General features: G+C 46.5%; 1 long non-coding RNA gene across 6 annotated transcripts in view; it reads left to right on the top strand.

The window, feature by feature from the left end:
• The first annotated feature begins 394 nt into the window (after positions 1 to 394).
• Positions 395 to 10,269, top strand: part of LOC110507692 (uncharacterized) — a 25,694-nt gene continuing 15,819 nt past the window's right edge. For all 6 annotated transcript variants that reach the window (XR_016492442.1, XR_016492440.1, XR_016492439.1 and 3 more), the window contains exon 1: positions 395 to 2,174. This is a non-coding gene — a long non-coding RNA (uncharacterized LOC110507692). The remainder of the gene's footprint in view (positions 2,175 to 10,269) is intronic.

Raw genomic sequence — 10,269 nt, 5'->3', positions numbered from 1 at the left:
CTTCTCCTCCTCTCCTCCTCTCTCCTTTCTCCTCTCATCTCCTCTTCTCCTATGCAATTATGTCTAAATGAGAGAAGAGGAAAGGAAACCACCTTATATAGTATACTACTAGAGATGCTGTAACCTCCTTGCAACACACACAGAGTCCTGCTCTAGATTTTGAATGAAACCTGTTTTAACTAGAAAAGTTCACAGTACTCAACTACTTTACACAACCCTAACTATTGGTAAAACGCCTCTCCTCTATGCCACTCTTATTGGTAGGCATTTCTTGTTCACGCCTCCTTGCCCATAGTCATCCCCCTCAACATTTGTGAGAGCACCTGTCAATCAGGGTGCATAAGCGGTGGGAGTCGTCAGTGTTCTTTGACGTTGGAGTTTGATTGGCCAGCTGTTTCTATTGGCGTCACTGCGCCGCCAGCTGATCGCAGTGAGAAGCCGGTTTGAAGGGAGTTGAGCTAGAAAGAACCAAGACGCGGCGATAGAGCAACTTGCTGTTTGGGGAACCGCTAGGAAACTGGGAAGTGAAACTGGGGCGGTATCTTCGTTTTTACGGATTAAGTTACAATGTAGCGCGTCCTAATAGATACAAGAGTGGAAGCTGAATAGTTGTACGTGTATTTTAAACTAGAGCTATAATAGATGCGTTTCGTCCATTACTAGAACTGTCAGATTTGATTGAGAGAGTTAAGGTGTGGCTGTCTTCAAAACGTTTTTTTTTCTTCTTCAAGGCTTTCCTCTGAACTAAATGCTTATAATAATAAAGCTTGACATATTTACAATGAGAAGTAGCTTAGCTGATCGATTTTCAACAATAATGGCGCATTTGAAAAAGGAAGCATTCGATTATACGACCTACAGTGCCACCTCGACAAGGATAATGTGCATTATTCTAAACATTACCGATGGAGTCTATTCTGCTATTATTTGGATGATTATAACAAGTATTTAATAATCGTGTAGGTTAATTCGCTGTATAATGTTTTGAAATGGACGTAGCAACTTTACAGTCGTATCGCATTCTACATATGAAAGGCTAATCAACGGACCTGTGGGGGAGTAGGCCTAGTTGGTGATTATAGAGCTATTCTCGCACGATAATCGATTTTTTAAAAAATATTTAGATTTTTTTCCCTTTATGATCAATGGCGATACTTGTAACTAGTCTACTGCCATTTTGAGTCCCACCGAGGAAATAAATTAATCTTACCTACAGAAACAAGTAAGTGCGTCAATATTAATTTAAAAACGTTTAAATGTCTTTATGAGTGTGGAATAACCTTAACTGAATATAATCAAGTAATCTAGATAGGCTGCAATTAAGAGATAAAATAGAGCGTCAAATGAACCCGGATGATTATATGCCTACTGAGAATATTGCCATAACTGTTACTAATGAAGCAAATTGAATGTTACAAATTATGTAATTAAATAGTTGACTTGCAGTTCCATTTGGACTATATGTAGTCCGCTGGTCTGTAGGCGGTGCAATAATTACCATAATACTTAATTCAATACATCAGTGAATTGAATATTAGATTTATGAGTTATTTCAAAGGACATCTCATATAGGCTAAACGTTAAATGGATTGGATTATGGACACTTCTATTGCGTGCATTCGTGTCCTATAGAGTCTACGGGCGTGCCCATCAATTAGCCTACTTGTGAAGAAGAATGGGGCCAGAGGGGCCAGAATAAGATTCGGTCATATTTTTCAAAAATATGTAAAATATCAAGATCATTCCTGTACTGTAAAAACGTGTTAAAATACCTATTCATAGATCTGATGTTTGACTTATTAACTTTTAGCATTTAGTAGTAGGGTAGACTAAATACATAATGAATTTAACCTTACTCATATCTTTTCATTATTTAGTTACAGTAAATCCCTGTAATTTGCTTTAATTTGATTTAAAGGAGAGAATTGCAGAGCGAATTCCTCAAGGCCCCACCCTTTACAGCAAAACATGGATGTGGATCACAATTTCCCCCAGAAGTTTCTTGTTTCCCTTTTTCCTCTCTCTAACTTTACGTTGCCAAGTGTGTAACCATAGGCCCTGCTTTAAGTGGAGAGAACCTGTAACCTTCCATATACACTGGCTGGCAACCCCCTAAAGATCAAGCCGCAGGATCTTCATTCAAACTCCAATGAGTCTCCCTTCCTTTGATCAAGGTAAGATATGAACAGTCTGACCTCATTATTGAATGAAATAAGTAGTCTATGATAGGCCTTGCTCTTTTAAATTAACTTTTTCCATTATTAACTTTTTTTTTTCTGTGGAATTCTGTGGCAGGGATTATGTAAGTATAGGAACAAGTATTTACAAGCTCTCCAACTCATGCTTATGCAATCACAGTTTGAGGATTTCAACACTCAGAGGAGAGCTGTTAGTTAAAATGTGACAGCTCATCAAAGAAAGCTGCACGCCACTCTAAAGATTTGTCCCTATGTCATCTTTTATTCACTCAATAACTGTTAAATGCACCTGAAATTCCTCAAATCCTCAAAGCCTATCAATTTCATTCAACAATGCTCCCTTGCACACATAATATCCCGAGCACTATTCCATTCCACCACCACCAGACAATTGATTTATTCTGAATTGCAGTCAAGACCTCGTTGGATTCATCTTTTCCCTGAAGCCTCTTAGGCAAACAGCCTGCGGAATAGAATGGTGAATTCTTATCCATTTCTGTTGGGCAGTGACTCGTCTCTTCTTGGGTGTGACTTTGATGCTTCATCCTTATTCACTGGGGGTGGATGAGTTCTTAAGGCCTATAGCTGGTTTACTGGCTGGCTGCAATAAATTGACCAGGCAGGCTACTTGGATGAGTTGCAAGCGGCAAGAGTCAGGCAGTAGTCTCCTTTTTGGTTTCCCTTACACCTTCTAGTTTGATATCTCTGGAGTTTGAAAGACTGTTTTGTCACAAAAGCAAGACCTCAGCCTCCCAAGTTCCTCAGGGCCACTTCCTCCACCCCCCCCCCCCCCCCCCCCCTCCGCCCTCCCCAGAGAACGCTTGGACAGCAATTATCAGCTGTTTGGAAATTAATTGTGTAACTTCTAGCCTAGAAAAACTAACAGCCACAGGCCATAGTCGATTGGCTCCATCCAAACTATCGGAATGCCACATTTTAACACTTAGTCCTTGAACCATTTTTGGATAATTACATGGAAATGATGACAGTGACAGCTAAGTTAACGCCCCATTGTAACCTAAGAGGGTTCAATGGTGTAACTGGAGTACAGTTGAACGTACATGGTTTATCGTACATGACATGTAGCCTACTGTCTCTCTATCTGAGGGACTCTATTGTGCGTCTAATGACAATGAAAGGATTCTGTATGAATGAATGGTGCACTAAGACCTAGTTGGAGGATCTGAGATGGGTGCCTCCATAGGAACGGTTACAGTGACGTCTGATTTAACCTACCTGTGATACCTCAGTTGTAAATCACATGAGATAACATTGATTGGGTGATGACCGAGGGGGTGTGGCTTTATGGATGGAGGGGGTGTGGCTCACAATCTAATTGAATTAAAAAGGAATGGACCACAACCCAGATAAGATTCTTATTATTTATTACTAAATCCAATGGATCACATCAAAGTCTTCGTAAAAGGGACCTTTTTATTTACAGCTACAGAGACGACACCCTCAAGACTGTAAACAACATAGCATCTTTCCATCTCTGGCTGCATGTTTGTTCTGTGTCCTGATTGGCTAGCCACATAACACTGACCTGGCTGTGTGTTTGTTCTGTGTCCTGATTGTCTAGCCACATCACACTGACCTGGCTGTGTGTGTGTGTGTGTGTGTGTGTGTGTGGTTAGCGAGCGGTGTCTTTATCTCCACATGACTGGATTAGATTAAAACAGATTTCCACAAAGCCGCTCCCCAGAATGACACACAGAACGACAGACAGACAGACAGCCAGCCGGATAGGCAGACAGACAGCCAGCCAGCCAGCGGATAGGCAGACTGGCAGGCCAAGTGGACGGACGGACCGGCAGGCAATCAGGCAGGCAGGCAGACAGACAGCCAGCCAGCCAGCCGGATAGGCAGACTGGCAGGCCAAGTGGATGGACGGCTGGACCGGCAGGCAATCAGGCAGACAGACGGATAGGCAGACAGACAGACAGACAGACGGACAGGCAGACAGATGGATTGTATGGGCGTATATGAACAGAGAGATTGGGAGAGGGAGGATATGATGAAAGAGAAGAATAATTGTAATTCAAGGTCTTTCTTTGCAGTCCTGTGCTCCCTCTGCCCTACTCCCGTCAAATTATTGTAGTCATAGCATAAGTTGTGACGATATGTGTGTGTGTTTGTGTGTGTTTGAACATTTGTAAGGTAAGTGTGTATGCGACATAACATTCTCGTTAGTCCTAGAAATCATCCACTCCCTCACATGAAAGTTATTCAACCATTCTGATCTATTAATAAAATAATAATTCATTTCATTACATTAAAAGTACATACATTCAAGTGCAGCTTAAATTGGATTTAACCACTGGATTACTTACATTGATCCTATCCTCTGAAAGAAAACCAAACAGTTTAATTTCACCAGAAGCCAATATTACTCTAGTTTTGACATTAGCATGCTAATGCAGCTCTTATTGAGTAGCATAGTTGGGCTGTTCTGGATTGCACATTGACAGTTATTGATGGGCTATCAGAGTATTCCCAGTGGGTGAGGAACTGCAGTGGAAATCCGCATTCTAGAATGAGGTTGCATGTTTCAGACAGGGCCACACCCTATGGCTATAGATGTATACACTGCATTGCACATCAGAGTGCACACTTTACTTTACACTCTAATTGTAAATGGGTTCTTTCTTGGTTTGTTACAATTAATCCCCATGTAACCAAAAACTATACCTAGGGAATAATTATTTTATAACACTCGTTTTAGTTTTGACAAAATTCCAAACACTTAGGTGAGCGTGGAACCAGATCAGATGAGGATTCACAAGCTGTTAGTTGCCTTCTTTTGAAATGGCATTCTACTGAGAAGTTAGCAACAGACATTGAGTGGGCTGAGTGGGTTCTACTTAGTAGGTGCTGTGCTGGTGTGTATCAGACAGACATGGGCTCTGTGTGTAGGAAGGCAGACATTGAGTGGGCTGAGTGGGTTCTACTTAGTAGGTGCTGTGCTGGTGTGTATCAGACAGACATGGGCTCTGTGTGTGGGACTGTGTGTAGGAAGGCAGACATTGAGTGGGCTGAGTGGGTTCTACTTAGTAGGTGCTGTGCTGGTGTGTATCAGACAGACATGGGCTCTGTGTGTGGGACTGTGTGTAGGAAGGCAGACATTGAGTGGGCTGAGTGGGTTCTACTTAGTAGGTGCTGTGCTGGTGTGTATCCGACAGACATGGGCTCTGTGTGTGGGACTGTGTGTAGGAAGGCAGACATTGTCAGTCTGTAATCTCAATAATAACAGACAGACTTTAAAAACCCATACAGCAGATGTTGATTTGAGATCCCAGTACTCCCATATTTTCAAGACCAGTTCTCTATGAGCCTCAATTCTATATTGAAGAGTCCAGCCTATTTGGTGCTTGGATCAATTCACTTGTGACTCAAGGCTGAGTTCAGACCCCTTATCTCTAAGGGCTGGGACTGGGATTGAGTCTTGTGCTCTTAACGGCCTTGGGGTCTAGTCCCACTCTCCTCAGGGCTTAGGCTGGGACTGGCTCTAGTCCTCATAGTGCCTTGGTCAAGTTTGGACTGACAGTTAACAGTTTACAGCTCAGCTAATTTAACTTCCATTGGTTCCATTTAATCTCCATGTTAAACAAGCACTAGGAAATTAACCCTTAAAGCATTTCCAGTACCACCAAGGAATAGCCAGAATTGGTAGGTAACAGTAAAGCTAGCAGTGCCAATTCAGCATGAACTAGTCCCATCCAGATATTGAAAACCCTGGGTGCGTCCAAATTGGCATCCTATTCCTTATATAGTGCACTACTTTTGACCAGAGCACCTGGTCAAAAATAGTGCACTATATAGGGAATAGGGTACCATTTCCCCTGTGATGGAAGGAGTACATGGCAGGAGGGATGCTGTGTCATTGTGTAATCTCCTGTTGATTAAATGGACTGCCACAGGTTTTGTTTTTCCCACAGCCCTGTAAGTGACCTAGTTAAAGATCCAGTGCTATTGTGACTAGCCGTATTTCAGTCTCCCTATACGTAGTTGTACATGGTGAGGAAGGTAGACATACATACACACCAGTGGAAGCTGCTGAGGGGAGGACGGCTCATAATAATGGCTGGAATGGACTAAATGGAATGGCATCAAACATATAGAAACCATGTGTTTGACACCATTCCACTGATTCCACTCCAGCTATTACCAGGAGCCCGTCGTCCCCAAGTAAGGTGCCACCAACGTCCTGTGATGCATACATACATACAGGTAGACATACATTGGCCAACCTACTGTATGCATACACACAAGGTGGAAAAGTGAAAAGCGAGAGGTAGAATGAAAGCTAGAGAGCAAGAGAGGGGGACAGACAGTGAGCGAGATAGAGGAACAGGGTGGGTCTGGAAGAGGTGGGGCCTGCGCGTGTGTGCTGTCTGTGTGTGCTCTGTGTTCAGACAGCGTGTACGTTCGGGGCCTCAGCAGACTGAATGGAATTTATACCATATGTACCAGGCATCCCAGGAATGCACCCCAGGCCCAAAGAGCTGACCAACGGAAAGAGAGGAGGGAGGGAGAGAGAGAGAGAGACAGAGAGAGAGAGAGAGACAGAGAGAGACAGAGAGAGAGAGAGAGACAGAGAGAGAGAGAGAGACAGAGAGAGAGTGGGAGAGTTTGAGAGTGGGAGTGTTTGAAAGAGAGATCCATCCATTCTGCAGGAACAAACCTGTTGAGTGCAAGTCCTCCTGTTAGGGGAAAATTCTGCATATTTTGCAAAATGGCTGCTTGCTGTGGACACATCTGTTTAACATGGTTGTATCTCTGGACCCTATGGGCCCTGGTCAAAGGTAGTGCACTATAAAGGAATAGGGTGTCATTTGGGACAGATTCCATATGCAACGATAAAGATGACTACACAGATTTTGTCAGAAACATTAGTTGACTATAGTTCTCAGAGAATCTATGATTTCTCGACTGTAACACTTTTTCTCTCTGAAAGACTACTGTTCATTTGTTAGCAATTACTAAGCAATGAGCTGCTTTGTTCTTTTTTATGACGTCCATATCATGTCTGGTGTTCTTTCTACTGCTCCGTTGTCTGTGGCATGGCAACTACATTCATGTGGTAACTGACACTATGTTGAACATGCTTCATATAGTAATTGAGGTTATCAGATACATGCTAATGCTATAACTGGTCTATGTACGAGCTGATCAGGGAGGAGAGAGACAGAACACTTTGGCATTATGGCAGCCAGTGTTGCGCAAAGAATGTCAATGTGATCTGTGGTTGGATAAGAGCCTCTCTCTGTGTGTGTGTGTGAGAGAAAAAGAAAAAAAAAAGCGTGTGCCTATGCCTGTTGGAAAGAGAAGGTGAACTGATTTGAGCATGTGTATGTGTAAATTGAGTGAGACAGCAAGAGTGAAAAGACATTTATGTCTGTTATGTGTGTGTGTCCAGCATTTCATCAGCTGCAGGCTGCCACATTGTAACGGTTTTCTAGGTGTGAAGGAGAGTCGGACCAAAATGCGGCGTGTAGATTGCGATCCATGTTTATTGTGACTATAGCAACACGAATCTAAATACAAACAGTGCAAAATAATAAATGTAATGAAAACCGAAAACAGCCTAAACTGGTGCAAACTAACACTAAGGACAATCACCCACAAACACACAGTGAAACCCAGGCTACCTAAATATGGTTCCCAATCAGAGACAATGACTAACACCTGCCTCTGATTGAGAACCATATCAGGCCGGACATAGAAATAGACAAACAAGACATCCAACATAGAATGCCCACCCAGTTCACGTCCTGACCAACACTAAAACAAGGAAAACACACACGAACGATGGTCAGAACGTGACAGTACCCCCCCTCCAAGGTGCGGACTCCGGACGCACAACTTAAACCTATGGGGGAGGGTGTGGGTGGGCATCTGTCCGCGGTGGCGGCTCTGGCGCTGGACGTGGACCCCACTCCATAACAGTTTTAGTCCACCTCCTTAGCGTCCCTAGATAGGTGACCCTTCTTAATGACAGCTCGGGACAGAGGGTCAGCTCGAGACAGAGGGGCAGCTCGGGACAGAAGTAGCTCGGGACTGATGGGTAGCACAGCACTGAGAGGAAGCTCAGGCAGGTAGTTAGATCCGGCAGATCCTGGCTGGCTGGCGGTTCTGGCAGATCCTGGCTGACTGGCAGATCTGGAAGAGTCTGGTCGACTGGCAGATCTGGAAGAGTCTGGTCGACTGGCAGATCTGGAAGAGTCTGGTCGACTGGCAGATCTGGAAGAGTCTGGTCGACTGGCAGATCTGGAAGAGTCTGGTCGACTGGCAGATCTGGAAGAGTCTGGTCGACTGGCAGATCTGGAAGAGTCTGGTCGACTGGCAGATCTGGAAGAGTCTGGTCGACTGGCAGATCTGGAAGAGTCTGGTCGACTGGCAGATCTGGAAGAGTCTGGTCGACTGGCAGATCTGGAAGAGTCTGGTCGACTGGCAGATCTGGAAGAGTCTGGTCGACTGGCAGATCTGGAAGAGTCTGGTCGACTGGCAGATCTGGAAGAGTCTGGTCGACTGGCAGATCTGGAAGAGTCTGGTCGACTGGCAGATCTGGAAGAGTCTGGTCGACTGGCAGATCTGGAAGAGTCTGGTCGACTGGCAGATCTGGAAGAGTCTGGTCGACTGGCAGATCTGGAAGAGTCTGGTCGACTGGCAGATCTGGAAGAGTCTGGTCGACTGGCAGATCTGGAAGAGTCTGGTCGACTGGCAGATCTGGAAGAGTCTGGTCGACTGGCAGATCTGGAAGAGTCTGGTCGACTGGCAGATCTGGAAGAGTCTGGTCGACTGGCAGATCTGGAAGAGTCTGGTCGACTGGCAGATCTGGAAGAGTCTGGTCGACTGGCAGATCTGGAAGAGTCTGGTCGACTGGCAGATCTGGAAGAGTCTGGTCGACTGGCAGATCTGGAAGAGTCTGGTCGACTGGCAGATCTGGCTGCTCCATGCTGACTGGCTGCTCCATGATGACTGGCAGCTCTGGCTGCTCCATGCTGACTGGCTGCTCCATGCTGACTGGCAGCTCTGGCTGCTCCATGCTGACTGGCTGCTCCATGCTGACTGGCAGCTCTGGCTGCTCCATGCTGACAGGCTGCTCCATGCTGACTGGCAGCTCTGGCTGCTCCATGCTGACTGGCTGCTCCATGCTGACTGGCGGCCCTGGCTGCTCCATGCTGACTGGCGGCCCTGGCTGCTCCATGCTGACTGGCGGCCCTGGCTGCTCCATGCTAACTGGCAGCTCCTTGCAGACTAGCAGCTCTGGCGGCTCCTTGCAGACTGGCAGCTTTGGCGGCATCCTGCAGACAGGCAGCTCTGGCGGCTCCTTGCAGACTGGCAGCTCCTTGCAGACTGGCAGCTCTATGCAGACTGGCAGCTCCTTGCAGACTGGCAGCTCCTTGCAGACTGGCAGCTCCTTGCAGACTGGCAGCTCCTTGCAGACTGGCAGCTCCTTGCAGACTGGCAGTTCTGAACAGGCGGGAGACTCCGGCAGCGCTGTAGAGGAGGAAGGCTCTAACAGCGCTAGACAGGCGGGAGACTCCAACAGCGCTGGAGAGGAGGAGGGCTCCGACAGCGCTGGACAGGCGAGGCGCACTGTAGGCCTGATGCGTGGTGCTGGCACTGGTGGTACTGGGCCGAGGACACGCACAGGAAGCCTGGTGCGGGGAGCTGCTACCGGAGGGCTGGGGTGTGGAGGTGGTACTGGAAAAACCGGACCGTGCAGGCGCACTGGAGCTCTTGAGCACCGAGCCTGCCCAACCTTACCTGGTTGAATGCTCACGGTCGCCCTGCCAGTGCGGCGAGGTGGAATAGCCCGCACTGGGCTATGCAGGCGAACCGGAGACACCGAGCGCAAGGCTGGTGCCATGTAAGCCGGCCCAAGGAGACGCACTGGGGACCAGCTGCGTAGAGCCGGCTTCATGGCATTAGGCTCGACGCTCAATCTAGCCCGGCCAACACGTGGAGCTGGAATATACCGCACCGGGCTATGCACCCGCACTGGAGACACCGTGCGCACCACTGCATAACACGGTGCCTGTCCGGTCTCTCTAGCCCCCCGGTA

This window comes from Oncorhynchus mykiss, chromosome 27, assembly GCF_057628025.1.
Source record: "Oncorhynchus mykiss isolate SJ-2025 chromosome 27, ASM5762802v1, whole genome shotgun sequence".
NCBI classification, from domain to species: Eukaryota; Metazoa; Chordata; class Actinopteri; order Salmoniformes; family Salmonidae; genus Oncorhynchus; species Oncorhynchus mykiss.
The sequence above is the reverse complement of the archived record's forward strand: the minus strand, read 5'-3'. Positions and strand labels throughout refer to the sequence as shown.